The sequence below is a fragment of the Lutra lutra genome, chromosome 4 (assembly GCF_902655055.1).
Source record: "Lutra lutra chromosome 4, mLutLut1.2, whole genome shotgun sequence".
Classification (NCBI taxonomy): Eukaryota; Metazoa; Chordata; class Mammalia; order Carnivora; family Mustelidae; genus Lutra; species Lutra lutra.
Window position 1 is genome coordinate 138,652,265 of NC_062281.1, and position 17,476 is coordinate 138,669,740.

General features: G+C 39.2%; 1 protein-coding gene and 1 pseudogene across 1 annotated transcript in view; both read left to right on the forward strand.

The window, feature by feature from the left end:
- The window catches only part of PTGER3 (prostaglandin E receptor 3), a 200,519-nt gene that overhangs the window by 95,535 nt on the left and 87,508 nt on the right, over positions 1-17,476 (forward strand). The window lies entirely within an intron of this gene.
- On the forward strand, positions 11,216-12,222 carry LOC125098216 (glyceraldehyde-3-phosphate dehydrogenase-like; annotated as a pseudogene).

Below are 17,476 nucleotides of genomic sequence, written 5' to 3' on the forward strand. Positions count from 1 at the left end.
TTAGCCATTCTGACTGTTGTGAGGTGATATCTCATTGTGGTTTTGATTTGTATTTTCTTGATGCTGAGTTATGTGGAGCACTTTTTCATGTGTCTGTTGGCCATCTGGATGTCTTCTTTGCATATATGTCTTTTCATGTCTTCTACCCATTTCTTGATTGGATTATTTGTTCTTTGGGTGTTGAGTTTGATAAGTTCTTTATAGATTTTGGACACTAGCCCTTTATCTGATATGTCATTTGCAAATATCTTCTCCCATTCTGTCAGTTGTCTTTTGGTTTTGTTCACTGTTTCCTTTGCTGTGCAAAAGCTTTTGATCTTGATGAATCTCAATAGTTCATTTTTGCCCTTGCTTCCCTTGCCTTTGGCGATGTTCCTAGGAAGATGTTGCTGCGGCTGAGGTCGATTTTTAAAAAATTTTTATTCATTTATCTGTTTTAGAGAAAGAGAGAGCATGAGCTGGGGTGTGGGGGAAATCAGAGAGGGAGGGAAAGGGTGATTCTTGAGCAGACTCCAGCCCATTGTGGGGCTTGATCTCAGGACCCTGAGATCATGACCCAAACAGAAACCAAGAGTCCCATGCTTGACCGACTGAGCCACCTAGGCTTCCCTGTTAAAACACATTCTAATTCAGAATCATTAGACTGGCAAAAGCTTCTACTATCAGGATTCTGTAAAACCTACATTGACTTTGAATTAATAAAGCTAGCAAGTGTGATAAATGTAAAGGGCTTTAAGGAAGACAGGGTTCATATTCCTGTCCTGAAGTTAATTCCTGTAAAAGCCTCAGTTACTTTCCTAATTTTTAAGGCTATTTCTCATCTGTTAATGGGGGGGATATTAATAAGTACATGTGGCAAGTATGGCCATAAAATACTTCTCTATGTGCAAAATATATCTTGATACTCTTCACTACTCTTCATCTCAAATACTTCTATTCTAATTCATGCAAAACTCCTCTGTCAGCTAGACCACCACTGATAGCCTCCTAATAATTTTTTCTCTTCTTTCTCTAGCCCATTCATCACTTGGTAGACATATGTATCATTCGTTCTCACCCCAGAACTTTTGCACATGCTAGCCCACTTTTGTTTTTCTATTTCCTGCATACATAACTCTGTTTCTTCCTTTGGTTAATGGATTAAATACTTTCTCAAATCTTTCTTAAGCTTCCTATCTCTAGTTCTTTCCCCTATTATTTGTTACCTTAGCTCACTTGTTTCCTTCATAGTGCCTATCCTAATTTATAATTGTTTTTCCTTCTTCATTTACTTCTTTCTTTATTTTATTCACTTGAATATGAGTTTCATAAGAATAGAGACTGGCTTGGTCTTGTCCATCCTTGTCTTTACCAAGAACAGAGCCTGGTACATTGCAGGTGCCAAAGGAATGAGAGAAGGTATGATGAGTGAAGGGGCTGTTGTGAAAAGGAAGTGAGATAATTCAGTGCATCTTTAAGCACCTAGGTGGCTCTCAGTAAATATCAGTATTTTGTCCCTTTTCTTTACCAAGGCTGCCCAATCAGTCTACACCTCTTCTTTACATCTCTCTGTTTGAGGTGTGATTCCCTATCACATAAAAATGTCTTAGGAATCTAAACTAAAAGGTAAAAAATACTGAAATAGAGGGAACAGAAGAAGTTACTCTTGGCTTTGATACATTTGTCTTTTAAACATCTGTGCTTTTGTGGATTATGTACTGACACCCTCGCAGGACCTTTCTGGTGACAAATTTGGAGATTTGTAATCAGCTAACAAACTTTTATTTCTTACTATCTCTTCCTATAGGTTACGCAGTATCTCTGAATTTTGTCTTGAACAGAGGTGTCACAAAATTATTTGACTATTTTATTACAATTTTCTCCTATTGTTTAAAGAGATGAGTGGAAAATGAAATAAACTAGTGAAGAAAAGGTCAGGGTGAGAATACATTAAGGCAAAGGTGAAAACAATTAAGCATATAATGGATGGTTAACATTTAGTTGTTTTGGACACGTTGAAATTAAATTGATTAATAGTGTCTTTACAAAAGAAAAGAATAAATTTAAATAACAGCATGAAGTGCTAGAATTTATTATCAAGTATTATGCTTAAAAGGTTAGACATAGGGGCGCCTGGGTGGCTCAGTGGGTTAAGCCGCTGCCTTCGGCTCAGGTCATGATCTCAGGGTCCTGGGATCGAGTCCCACATCGGGCTCTCTGCTCAGCAGGGAGCTTGCTTCCCTCTCTCTCTCTCTCTGCCTGCCTCTCCATCTACTTGTGATCTCTCTCTGTCAAATAAATAAATAAAATCTTTAAAAAAAAAAAAAAGGTTAGACATAATTTAGAAATTTATATCAGTTGCTCTCTGTGGAAGAGAATTCCACTCTAAAATCTATCTCTTGCATGTTTGACTTTCTTATGTGATTTTATTCTGATTTTGTCTGAAAGTAGTGGATTGCTCACAGAGCATGCTCCTTCCCACACCTCACCTGCCACCTGGGAAGATGGACAAATCTACTCCCTGAGTTTACTTATGAAGAACTTAGTGAAGTGAAGTAACTAGTCCCACAAACTTGCCTCAATTCTTCCTCATCAATTGCCTGAATAACTTTAGAGGCTAGATCTTCAGAGGAAGAGACCAGTATTTATTTAAAAGTAACCCTTCCTAGTTTTGGACTAATATTCATTTAAAAAATGGTGTCTGTTTTGGGATGGGAAATATTTACCAGAGGATAGCCAACAGTTCCAGATGCATAAGAAGAAAGACCCTTAAGGTGTCTATTGCTTTGATTTGTTCTTAGTTAATTAATCCCTCCATTGGCTACAGGGTGTTTACTTCAGTCTGTTTTGTTTTGTTTTAGAGAAGAATAAAGATCAACCAGTGGAGTGGAACCACACCTTGTGTTTCTAAAACAATGCTGCTTTAATGAATCAGGTCCAGAAGAATTTTTCTGACTCTCCTACAAGCCTGACCTGCTCCTTAACTCTGCCAAATTCTTCTGGAATATGCCTCTGCACTTTGACACTTTTCACTCTTCAGATCTGGTGTGTTCTGAGGTCACTGAACTTGGCCAAGTTCTTAATATTGCTCTGGATTTGCAGAATAAATTTTGGAGTTCTGCCCATATTTCTTAGCATTTAATCCCCCATGAGCTTATCCCTATTTTTTTTTCCATTACCTACTGCCCTAAAGGCAATTACTATCCTTATTGCATGAGCCTTATTTCAAGTTCTCAGCAACCATATGTGACTAGGGGTTACCTGATAGTACAGAAGGTTCTACTGAACAATGCATATCTTCACTAGGCTTCGCACCAGCTTCTTTCAACAGATGACCACCTGATCAAAATATGAGCAGCCCAGATTGGAATGCATCAATGATCACACAACTCAAGCTTAGTCTTAGTTCAAATGTCTTTGACATTTTTCTCTTTTCAGTTAATGGTGTATATCGTTGTTTTCCAAGCTCTTTCATAAGGCTTACAAAATCCATCATGACCTTTACCATTTGTCTAACTTCATCTTTCCCTTCCCTTGAACTGTACTCTTCTGAACTATTTACATTTCTCAACTCCAATTTTAAACTTGCCATTCCTTGTCTGGAATTGCCCTCCCTTCTCATCAATGTCTCAAGCATTTTCTGGTGTTGTGGAACACTTTAAAAGGAGGTGCTCAATCCCTTTGGACAACTTAGAGATATGTGGCTAATTTTTAATGTTGCTTGACAATTCATATCATTCAACATCAGAAAGCAATTTAGGGCATAAGGAGAATGTGGAACTGTATTTTGTACATGGAAAATTATGAAATGCCAAACTTTTTAAGTGAAGAGGTCTCAACCCTAGCGACTTAAACTGTTCCAAGTGTTTTGTAAGAGACTGACATTTTGTATCTTTTTAGTAGGCATGTGTGTGTGTGTGTGTGTGTGTGTGTGTGTGTGTGTGTGTGTGTGTAACTTGCTCCCATCACTAAAGACTTTCCTCTTGACCCCCATACCCCACACTTGAAGAGACAATGGAGGAGCTCTGCAGATAAGGTGCAAACTACACTTGAATCCATTCCAATATTTAACTCTAGGACAGTATTTCAATACTAGCAGAGCCTTTGAGAAGCATGCCCTGAACATCTTCGCTTATCTTTTGTGATCTCTTCCTAGAGGAAACATTTAGGAAGCAGAACCATCCACAGCAAGAATAGGGTTGTCAGGAGCAGCACAGACACCAGACTCCTACCTGGTTAAGAGCATTTAATGATGAAACCAAATTATAGCCAGGAATGCCAGAGAGTTGAAGTACCCGCACTGAAGATGTCTCCTCATATTAAAATCTGTTAGTACTAACATTTGAATGGATTTCAAATGTGGCCTTGCACCTACCCTACACTATCTCTTCATTGTCTCCCTGTCTCCGTATTTGGGGTATAGAGACTGAGGACAATGGTCTCTGCAGGAAACATGTTTAGTTTATGACAGAAGAAGTATTCTTTTCTAACACGTTTCCTCAAGACTGGAGAATTTATTCTGAGGTACATGTTTCAGATTGATAAGAAAATGGAAACAAAATAGATTCATAATATACTTATAGTTGCAATATCATCCTGAAAACGCAGTAACTGTAACAAGGTTTTACTAATTCCACTCAATAAATCCCAATTTGACCAAGATCAGAATATTCATCTTAATTTTCGGACACTTAAACCAAGAACACATTATGACTTGAGAAATCACTCACAGTTCAGATTAAATGCCAATTTTCTTTCTCAGTTCATGCAAGTTTTGCTTCAGTAAAACATGCTTATCTGTTTCTGTATAATTAAAAAAAAATCCTTTACAAGGATGAAGTATGTAAAAAAACAATCAGATACACTAGCTGAACTATTGTCTATGAAGTTGTGCCAGTTTCCATTCTCAGTGATTAGATCATGTCTCTCCACTTTCTTTAAATATTAAAAAAAAAAGAGTGTAAATTAGTATGCAGCTATTTTCAAATTAATGGTAACCTATAAAGCTTGATGTTCAATTTTGCAGGGAGGGTTGGTTTTGTGTAACAGCCATCACTGGCTCCCCTAGGCAGGAAAGCATGGTTCAGGCTCTGTCTCAGGCATTACAGGAAAACCCTACTATTCCATTGCACTCACTATGTCCAGAGCCCCAAAGAAATCCATGATTGTGCTCTTTGGCACTTACAGTATGTTTTGATTACTATGAAATATTTTTAAAAATATTTTGTTTCTTAGGATTCTCAAGCACAAAGAATCACCCATCCTAACAAAACAAAACAAGCCATAGCATGTAGAAATATAAATTTTTAGAACATGTATACACAGATAAATAAACACAAGTGTATGGTGTGTAACTGTTTCTAAATGATACCATGCTGCTTCTTTTAGGTGCCCGTACTCAACATTGATGTAAGCAATTCACGACCCCATCAGCTTTCATGAGTCCCAGCAATGAAACCTGAAGCTCAGTAATCCTAGTCTCCAGCCGCGTGAGAGACTGTGTTTGTTTATTTTGTAATGCACAACTTATTTTTCTAAAGCTATGACGTTCCCCTTTACTTTCAGAAGGCGAGAGAAAATAAATTTGTCAAGAATCTACTTTAGCTTAAACACGGTGCCATCATGTTTCAACCTAACAATGGTCCTGAGAGTCACAATTCTTTTTTTTTTTAATTTTTTATTTTTTTATTAACTTATAATGTATTATTAGCCCCAGGGGTACAGGTCTGTGAATCGCCAGGTTTACACACTTCACAGCACTCACCATAGGAGAATCACAATTCTTATCCCTGTTTTTAATAGTGAGGAAACTAAGTCATATGGCAGATAACCAACTTGCCCAAGAACATAGTTGGCAAAGAAGCCAACCCAGTCCCGGATCATGGAGTTTATTCCCTTTCTGATTAATCATGCTACTTCTGGTCACTGAAACCCTTCTTATGTTGTTATATTGGAATGAAAACCTCTCAAGGACATACAGGGACAAATCAACAAATGGAAGTAAAATGTAGCAGGAACTGAAACACAAGACCCGTCACCATGCACACCTGATTCTTGGAGCAAAAATAGTCAGGACCCCAGCCAAGGGCACTGGGACTCAGGTCTGGGCCTTAGTCCTACGGGACATAAGAATGTCACACAGGGAAACTAGAAGTCCAGGGGCCCAGGCTGTGCCTGTAGGGTGGACTGCTGGTTGGATCTCCACAAACGCCCTGAGCCCATACCACGGGACATATGATCTTCAAAGGGCCATTAGAGGTTTTCTTCGTGCACTTCCATAAGTCGAGTACTTTAAAAGATAAAGATAGCTTTCTGGGAAGAAGGAACAGCTACCTTGTGATGTCTCCTTTTAATTAACATGAAGCAAAGATAAAAATACAGACCTGCATCTGCTCAGTCTTGCCAGTAGATGAGAGTGTCAATGCTTTGTAAAAAAAAACAACAATTTTATGCCGAATCAAGTCAAACTAGGTTGTATAAGATCCGTTGTCCCATGACTCTGAGTCCTTGGAAAGCATCCCAATTTTGTTGATTTGAGTCACTCTCTCTGGTTTTCATATGCATGGGCACACACCTGGTGGGCAGAGACGCAGTCTGAATTTGAGATCAGGCATTTTGTAGTAAAGGCCACATCCCACGCCAAGAGCAAAATTTGCCCTGTGCTGCTTTTCACAAACGTGTAAAGCTGTAAGGACAGCATTGAATGAAGGCTCTGCAGCAGGGTCAGGGGATGCATTTTCGAAGATCAGCTCTTGGCCTCATTGTTATCAGTTTCTCCAAGTTAAAAGGGGCCATGTTTGGTTCGTTTTTCAGCTCAGAAAATATAAAAATAGTATCATAGAGAGATACAATAGATAACAGGGAAATTAAGCAAAGACTTTGAAGTCAGGCACCCCGGTTTGAATATATTCTCAGCCACTAGCTAACTATGTGTCATTTACGCTCTCTGATTTTGGGAGTTTTTCACCTGCAAAAGTACCTCAGAGAGTTAATGTAAAGGATAAATTAGATAAAGCACCAAGTATATAGTTAGTACTAAAAAATCATTCTAGTACTAGCTTTAGAGTTGTAGAAATTTTAATATTAATCAATATGCCACGCACAGTGTTAATTCCCTTATATATATTATCTGTAATTTGTATAACAACCACAGCCAGAAACCAAGACTAAAAAGATATTTCTTATTACACTCTGTTAAATGGATTGGAGAAAAAAGAGTCTGGGGGCGCCTGTTAAGCTTCTGCCTTCAGCTCAGGTCATGATCCCAGGGTCCTGGGATTGAACCCTGGGCTCCCAGCTTAGCGGGAGCCTGCTTATCCCTCTCCCTCTGACCCTCTCCCTCATTTGTGCTCTCTTTTGCTCTCTCTCTCTCTCTTTCTCTCAAATAAATAAATAAAAATAAAAAAAAAAAAAGAAAAAAGAGTCTAGAGACACAGGGATGAATCAAGAGGCTATTAGACTAGTTCATATGGGGAGTTCTCATGAAGATAGTGGTAGTGAGGCGAAGGAAAAACCACTTAGGATTTGGTGTTTGGAGAATAAATGTTAGCTGTGATGGCAAGGAATAGCAAGGATTTAAATAATATGCATTTTTATTTAATCTCTCTGACTAAAATCCACTGGCTATAGAGCATTGACTTGGCAGAATATTCAAATGAAGAAGTAAGGCTGGAAAAAGACATATCCAAAAATGACATGCTGGGTAGCATTTGTCTTCTTCATTCAGAAGGAGCAGATATTTTTTTGAGCATCTGTATTTCAGATACAGTGCTAAGCATTTGTTGCCATATGATAAGACTAGGTATACACAAGAAAACTTGACTGACTCAAAAATACACAGAGAAATTACAGCCAGACTTATCTGGGTGTTTTGGTTGTAAATAACAACAACAAAAAGCACCACGGACTGGTTTTTAAAAAAGGATATTTATTGCTGAAATAAATGAAGATTCTAGGATCTTGGTGCTCAGATGACATATTGACAATCTGGGTTTTTCTGGATTTTTTTGCTCTGCCTTTTTCTGCATTTTTTTTAAAGATTTTATTTGTTTATTTAACATAGAGATCACAAGTAGGCAGAGAGGCAGGCAGAGAGAGAAGAGGAAGCAGGCTCACTGCTGAGCAGAGAGCCCAACGCAGGCCTTGATCCCAGGACCCTGAGATCATGACCTGAGCTGAAGGCAGAGGCTTTAACCCACTGAGCCACCCAGGCGCCCTGCATTGCTTTTATTTACAGGAGTGTTCTCTTTTCATGGGGGCAAGACAACCAGCAAAAGCTTCAGACTGTCACCCTTACGAGCTAGGCAACCCCAGTAGGAAAAAAAAAAAAAAATGCTTCAACTTCTCACAGCTTCTTCATGGTTCTAGCAAATATTGACTATGGAGATATTTGCCAGATGTTTGGATCATATTTCCCTCCTTGAACTAATTACTATGGTCTGGGGTTGGCCCTAATGAACCTTATGGACCTGAAGAAAATGAAGTTACTCCAAACAGGATGACTGAAGTGTTTTTACCAGAATTAAGAAGCATGAATTGGGTGATCAAAAATTGCAAATGTCAATCATAATATCCAATTGATTCAAGCAAGATCCCCTTTTATGGCAAATAACAGAAATCAATCTCAAACTAGCTTAAACTAAAATGAAATTTGTTGTAAAACCTCTTGGAATTCCAAGAGCAAGGAATATAATGGGACCTCACAAGGAACTGAAATGAGGAAATAAAATTAATTGGCATTATAGCTGCTTCCCCCATATTTCTATTTCTCTCTACCAATCTATCGTTCTATATATCTTTGTAACCATGATTTAGTCTTTATTTTTCTCTGCACTACTTCTGTTTTTGAGATATGTATCATTTTTCAGTCAAATGTCTGTTTCTCAGTACACATGACTATCTCACAATAAACTCTTCTGCAGTTTATATCTCTTTGGTTTCAACAAATCAAAAAAACCAATACCCTATCTCACTTGGAATTCAAAATTTATGAAATACAAACTTATTTGTCAGACTTGGATCTGATGACCACTCTGGTCCAACCCTTGTGTGGCACACAGCCTGGATTAAGCCCACCTCTGCATAAAGGGATAGCTCTTGGGAAAAAGGAGCTATTGCAATGTGGATAAAATACCAAAAGCAGTCCACTACAACAACGCCATCAATTTTACTGAAAGAAGATCTTGTTCTTGCTCTAAAACTCATCTTCATCTTCTGGACCTTAGTAAATATGCAAAGTGATAATCACACAACAATATAAAAAAATGGTCAGGCAGAGCCTCCAATAATGAAATCCAGTATCAAAATCAATGCTCCTTGTTTGGCAGCCTGGACAGATATTTCAGAAGGACATGCAGCAAGAGAAAACCCTAATAACTGCTTACTTACTTACTTACTTACTTACTTAATTACTGGTAAGCTGCAAGTTGTGGAGAAAAAGTTGACCCATTCTAAAGAGGGATTGTTCACCTCTCACAAATTTTCTAAAATAACACCAGGGGTTAATGAAGCAGATAAATGAGGCAGATTGCTTCCTTCAAAGATTTACAGAAGAGTTAGGAAGACAGAGAAGTAAACCAATGATTGAAAAACAGCTATGTTAAGTGCTCAAATGGGGTATCTCAGAATGTTCCCAAATTTCAGAAGAGCAAACATCCTGCTTCAAGGAGTGTTTACTGGTTGGCTACGGTTGCCATACCAAAATACCACAGACTGGATGATTTAAACAACAGAAATTTACTTTTTCACAGTTCTAGCTAGACTTCCAAGGTCAACGTGTTGGCAAGTTTACTTTTTCCCGTGGCCTCTCTTCTTGACTTGCCAGCAGCCATCTTCTTGCTGTGTCCTCACATGGTCTTTTCACGGTGTGAGTGTACCTGTGTGCCCAAATCTCCTCTTCTCATAAGTACACCAGTCAGACTGGTTTTACCCTAAAGACCTCTTTTAACCTTAATTATTTCCACAAATTCCCTATCTCCAAACACAGTCACATTCTGAGGTACTGAGGGTTATGAATTTAGGGGAGGGGAGCACAGTTCAGTCCATAACAGAGAGAAGGGCCCACTTTCCAGGGGACCAATATCTGCTGCAGTCTTTTTTTTTTTTTTAAGATTTTATTTATTCATTTATTTGAGAGAGAGAGAGCACAAGCAAGCAGAGAGAGAGAGGAGGAAGCAGGCTCTCCACTGAGCAGAGAGCCCGATGCGGGGCTTGATCCCAGGACCCTGAGATCATGACCTGAGCAGAAGGCAGAGGCTTTAACCCACTGAGCCACCCAGGTGCCCCCATCTGCTGCAGTCTTAAAGGATAAGGTAGGAAAGGGCATAACTCTGCATGAACAAATGTATAAAAACAAGAGTGAGGGGTGCCTGGGTGGCTCAGCGGGTTAAGCCACTGCCTTCGGCTCAGGTCATGATCTCAGGGTCCTGGGATTGAGCCCCGCATCAGGCTCTCTGCTCAGCAGAGAACCTGCTTCCTCCTCTCTCTCTGCCTGCCTCTCTGCCTGCTTGTGATTTCTGTCAAATAAATAAATAAAATCTTAAAAAAAAAAAAAAAGCAAGAGTGAGCATGACTATCTATGGAATTTTAAGTAGTTTGGTATGGGTAAAACTTAGGTTACACAGGAGAGGTTGGAAATCTGAAAAATATGAAGTTGTACATGTAATTAGGGATTAAATTATAAAAGGTATTTTATATTAGGGTATATTGCATGGGAGTGGAGTTAAACTATGGTAACAAATATGCCTCAAAATGTAATATACACTTTTGTATTCAAACAAAACAAAAAACAACAAAAGTTTATTGTTCCCTCTAATAACAGTCCAGGGTGGGTGTTACAGATCCAACTAGGAGCTCTTTTTCACACAATGGTTCAGGGGCCAGATTCCTTTCATGTTAAGGGTCTCAGTCGTGTGTCAAGGCTGGGGTGCTAATGTCCAGCACCTTCTCTTTAAGGTCTGAACCAGCAAACAGCACAGTTCACTTGAGCTTTTGCTGAGAACTAGTCATATGACCTCTTCTGGTTGTGGGATTGTGGAGGTTATGATATCATAAGGGAGTTTGCAAATAAAAGACTTTCATGGACATAATTCCATTATGGAAAACATTTTATACTAGGAGCTCTCTCTGTCAGTCTTGTAAGTCATACTAAAAAATCTGAGTTTTGAGCTCTCTGCTCCTCCGCATTCAACAGACACTGCATCTTCTGGTATAGTGCCAACCACATCCTGGAGAACCAATGGTAAAATTAGGAGAAAATGGATTTGGCCTTATTGGGCACCTAGTCACCAGGACTGCTTTTAACTCTGACAAAGTGAATATTATCACCATCAGTGACTCCTTCATTGGCTTCAACTACATGGTGTACATGTTCCAGTATGATGCCACTCACAGCAAATTCCATGGCACAGTCAAGACTGAGAATGGGAAACTTATCATCAGTGGAAAGCCCATCTCCATCTTCCAGGAGTGAGATCCTACCAACTTCAAATGGGGTGGTTCTCGTGCTAAATATGTTATAGAGTCCACTGGGGCCTTCACCACCTTGGAGAAGGCTGGAGCTCACTTGAAGAATGGGGCCAGGAGGGTCCTCATCTCTGCCCTTCCTGCGGATGCCCCCATATTTGTAATGGGTGTGAATCACGAGAAGTATGATAACTCCTTCAAGATTGCCAGCAATGCCTTCTGCACCATCAGCTGCTTGGCCCCTCAAGTCATGGTCGTCTGTGACAACGTCAGCATTGTGGAGGGACTCATGGCCACAGATCATACCATCATTGCTACCCAGAAGACTTTGGATAGCTCCTTTGGGAAGCTCTGGTGTGATGGCCCAGGGGCTGCCCAGAACATCATCTCTGTTTCTACTGGCACTGCCAAGACTGTAGGCAAGGTAATCTCTGAGCTGAATGGGAAGCTCCCTAGCATGGCCTTCTGTGACTCCACTTCCAATGTGTCAGTCGTGGATCTGACCTGCCACCTGGAGAAAGATGTCAAATATAATGACATCGAAAAGGTGGTGAAACAGGCATTAGAGGGCCCCCTCAAGGGCATCCTGGATTATACTAAGGACCAGGTTGTCTCTAACAGTGACTTTAACAGTGATACCTGCTCTTCCACCTTTGATGCTGGGGCTGGCATTGCTTTCAATGACCACTTTGTCAAGCTCATTTCCTGGCATGACAACGAATGGGGCTACAGCAACCAGGCAGTAGATGTTATGGTTTCCACATGGCCTCCAAGGAATAAGAGCCCCCTAGACCACCAGCACCAGTAAGAGCAAGAGGAAGAGAGATGCCCTCAGCAGCCGGGGATTTCTTGCCCCAACTCCTCCCCTAATACACTGAGAATCTCCCGACCTCCACAGTTTCCATCTCAGGCCATCTGAAGAAGAAGAGGGGAGCCCTACCATATCATGTACCATCAATATAGTGTATCAATAAAGTATACTTTATCCAGCCGAGAAGAAGGAGGAAGAGGAGAAAAAGGAGAAGGAGGCTAATAATAATAATAATCATCATCTAGGGTTTTATACTGAGAGAGAGGGAATGGCTTTGGGAGTTTTAACAGGAGTGACATGACTAAATTTTCATTTTATTTTTTATTTTTTAAATTTTTTTTCAAGTGTTTAAATTCCTATTTTAGGGCGCCTGGGTGGCTCAGTGGGTTAGGCCGCTGCCTTCGGCTCAGGTCATGATCTCAGGGTCCTGGGATCGAGTCCTGCATCGGGCTCTCTGCTCGGCGGGGAGCCTGCTTCCCTCCGTCTCTCTGCCTGCCTCTCTGTCTACTTGTGATCTCTCTCTGTCAAATAAATAAATAAAATCTAAAAAAAAAAAAAATTAAAAATAAATAAATAAATAAATTCCTATTTTAAAATGTAATGCTGGTAGTGCCATAAAGGACTTGTGGGGCAATATTAGAAGCAGATCAAATATGAAAGAGGCTATTTTGGCAATTCGGGCAAGTGGTTCTGAATTAAGCAGTGCTGAGAGGAGTGGAGAAGATGAAGCAAATTCCAGTGATATTTCAGAAATAGATTTATCATGACTCCTGACTGATTTCTTAGGAGAGAAGAAGAGGAAAATTCTACAGATGTCGTGATTTCTGCCTAGGGTGAATGAGGAGATTTTGGTAACTTTAAATATGGAGGATTGGGTGTGGAAAAGGCTCAGTTTGAAACATACTGAGTTTGAGACTTCTGCAGGATCTCCAAACGGCAGTATCCAGTAAGTTGTTGTGTATATAAATGACATTTTTCAGGAGATAATGTGAGGCTTAAAATATATTTTACAGTTGTCATAGTAATGATGTGGTAGTTGAAATTACATATAAATAGGGTCATCCGTAGTAATCGTAGATTTATGTAATGACAGAAGAATGTTGATTTCCAACTTCCACTTTAAACCAAAAAAAAAAAAGAAAAGGTTTTAGGTTAAAAAAAAAGAAAAGAAAAGAAAAATTTTAAATAATGCAAGTTACAGAAGCAGTATGTTATCTATTTCATTAAGTATTTAATGGCAAAAAGAGAACAAAAAGTTCCTCCAAATATCAGATTCAAATACTATTAGAAGATAACCATCACAAAACAGAAAATCATTACAAGGAAGGGGGGGGTGGTTTCTGAACTTGCAGAAGTCTTCATGCATGAGTACTGCCACTATTATATGTATAGTCAATGAAGTACACATTTAATTAATAACCCTGTTCTCATGAGTATTCAAGTATGTTGACAAAACTAAAGGTGGCCAATTTTATCCTTCCTGGCAAATAACCAGCTCCTTCCTGGAAACCCTGAAGCATTTATATTTATATTTTCATTAACCTGTTCACTTAAAGATTGTCTCAGTGTACTTACTAGTGGATTAAAGATGATCATGTGACCCCTGAGTGAGAAATATGAATCAAAGACCCCAATGAAAACTCCCATCAGGTGACTGTTTAAAAATGCCAAGTAAACAACTAAATAGTAACCAGATGTTAGAAAATGCTTGGGGCACCTGGGTGGCTTAGTGGGTTAAGCCACTGCCTTCAGCTCAGGTCATGATCTCAGGGTCCTGGGATCAAGTCCTGCATTGGGCTCTCTGCTCAGCAGGGAGCCTGCTTCCCTCTCTCCCTGCCTGCCTCTCTGCCTACTTGTGATCTCTCTCTGTCAAGTAAATAAAACCTTTAACAACAACAACAACAAAAATGCTTGAAATTTCTTTAGATGATACTACTAAATTCAGGGAACGAAAATGTAAAATGTTTTTAAAGTATGGCACCATCATTGAATACTTCCTAAAATACTAATTTTTCCTTTCAGTTAGAATCATTAGGGTGAATTTTGTAAACATCACTATAATTTTAGTAAGCGTCACTTACAAATTATACTTGAGCTTAATTACACTGAGAAACTCTACAGCCGATTTGACTTTTGCTCTGTCTAATCTGGCGCTCAGGCTCAAGTGTGATGTTTGGACACTGACTCTTTTCATCCCCTTTTGAGGTCTGATTTCTATTTTATTTCTCTATCATGAAGTGTTTTAAAGAAGCCTTTTGCTAAAACCTCCCCCCATTCTTTTTAAAAGAGGAGGACTATCTGTTGTATCTCAAAATAGATATCTGTAATCCAGATTGCAGATTCATAGAATTCATTATAGAATTTGAGTTTGGCTCGAAAATGTCATTTTTTTACCTCAAAGTTAAAAGCTGATACCTTAAGTAAGGATTAACTCTTACCCGATTTTGATAGGAATGAAATTATAGAACTAACTTGCTATTCTTTGGCATAATATAAAAATGAAATGTACTTGAAATTAAAACTATCCAATTGCTTTATATGAAGCATAAATATAATAAAAATGATTAAAGTTTGTCTTTAAAAGTGTCTTTCATTTGCATATTTTATGTTTAATTAACCATGTAAAATAATAAAGAAGCATTATGAATTTTTTTAGTGGACATAGAGAATCACTAAGCTATTTAAATAGGCTTTTTGGGGTTGGGGGTTGACCAGTTTCAAATTAAGCTGAAGATACCAGAAAGGCCATTTCGAGTACATCCACATTTGCAAGATCTTCAACTAATTATTCCTTTTGATGTTCTCCAGAAATTTAACTGATCCCTTTTGCACAACATATTGGTTGTGGATTATGTGGCTTAAGTTAATATCCACATGCTAAGAACTTGCAAGTCTCTCTGCTATTTGGGCTTCCTACCTCCATAGCCAATGCCTGGCTGAACATCACAGTTAGCTTAACTTCACTCATAACCAGCTTGTCAAAGCCTGCTTCTTCCCTGGGCCTTCCCATGCCCTGGCCACCAACCTGGGAATCATCCTGGATGACCTGCCCCTCCTGTCTTTGTAGTCACATGTGCCAATTCTGCCTCTATTATTTCTGCCTCGTCTTCATTTGTCTCTTTACTCACTGCAGGTAAATTGGTTCAAGCACCCTTACCTTATGGCTTACTCTAATGCTTTCTTGTTGCCTCTGGCCTCATTCCTCCCACCAACCCTCAGCTTCGTTCACCAAATCTATCCACTGTGTAGCTAAAGTGAACTCTTCTCCATATCAGCTCCCCATGCTGCAGCCAGAGAGATATTTCCGAAGAATAGAAATAATCTTGGCACTTTTCTGATTAGAAGTTTTTTTTTTTTAATTTATTTATTTGAGAGAGAGAGACAGAATGAGAGAGAGAGTGCAAGGAGGGGGGGCAGGGGGAGAGGGGAGAGGAGAAGCAGACCCCCTGCTGAGCAAGGAGCCCAATGTGGGGCTCAATTCCAGGACCATGAGATCATGACCTGAGCCCAAGGCAGACACTTTACAAACTGAGCCACCCAGGCACCCCTCTGATTAGAAGTTTTAAGTATTTCTCATTTCTTCCAGAATGAAGTCTACACTTACTAGCACCACATATATGATTCCTAATAATTGGGGCCCTTTATAGCTCTATTCTATTATTTATTGAGTTCCTAAATGTATCAGGCCCCTCTAAAGCATTTTGGACTTTGTTGAATGTTGTCCCCACCTCAAACCCTCTGCCCACTTGCCTTATCTTCTACTCTCTTTCAGAACTTAGCCTTGATTTTACTTCCCTGGTGAATCTTTTCCTAACCAATCAAGGTTGGATTTTATATTCTTCCCATGTATTCCATGAGCTCTCTTTTCTTACCCCAATGTTCTACTCATCACATCATATTTTAATAATTAGTTTATTTTATCTCTCTTCATACTTCAAGCTCCTTAAAAGTTCTCATTGGGGGCAGGAACTGTGTTTTGTTTTGTTTTGTTTTTTTAACCAGTGTCTCTCAGTGTCTAGCACTGGCCTCAAAACACAGTAGCCATTTATTAATATTCACTGATTGAATAAATGGAAACTGATTAGATGTTCCTTAGAAGTGACAGGTGCATACATTCGATCATTGGCTGTAAACATGATTCTATCCTAGTAAGGATTCCTTTACTAGTTTGTAACTGAAACCAAAGTGGGCTCAGGGGAATCTAGGAGCAACAGGAAGCAAAGAAACTAAGGGCTTAGGGTAAGAGTTTCTAAACAGAATTGCAGTGAGCATCGAGAGCAAACTACCTTCAAATCCAGGGCCTAGGTTAGCTCTAGTTCCCAATATGCAGCCTCGACTTATTGATGCTGAATAAGGAAGGCTTTGAAGATGAAAGGGAGATGGTTAGTCTCAGGGTCAATGGACAATTATGGTTGCTTTGTTTTTCCTTGGTTCAAAATCAGCTCTATGAAATATCTGTGCTCCACACATTTTCCCCAAATCCCTCTTCTACTCACTGGAAGTGACCTTTGGCAGGCTACTCAATTTCTTTCTTTCTTTTTTTTTTTGGATGGAAAAACAGAGATAATAACACTTGTTCATTACTGCCAGGAATAAATCATGTAAGGAAATTGCCTGAAACAATAACTGGAATAAATGTAGCTTTTGTTTGTTTGTTTGTTTGTTTGACCTTGTATCAATAGTGTGACTTTAGAAAATTGCTGGGAGGAGCAAGCAAGTGGAGAATCTGACCATGGAATTTGAGAAAATAGAGGGAAAAACAAGAAAGACTTCTTCTGGTTCTTTTCTGGGCAGCATCTGAAAAAACGGCAGTAGTGTCCTCCTAAGTATCAAGAATAGAAAAATGTGCGATGATGCATAGCAGCGGACTCTAACGTCAGAAGGAGTTGTTTTTCTTCAGGCTTTCATTGTGCATTTGGAAGTGTCTAGGAATAAAGCATGACCTGTGCTTTCTATGCTCTGATGACCTAGTCTGAGGTTGCCTGCGATCCAAGGGACCAAACCCATGTAAGTCCCATAAAGGACTCAGGGACTGGCCATTACACACAGCACCTTTACTAGTTGTGCTATATTGTGCAATAAATCTAGTATATGCTGAGAGAAGATGGGTGTTGCATTGTAAGTGCTAACTTCAGTTGTTAGAGTTTTGACATTAGAATATATTTCATACCAAATAAGTGATATTTATTGCATAGTTTATTGAGAAATGTTACATGGTCTGTT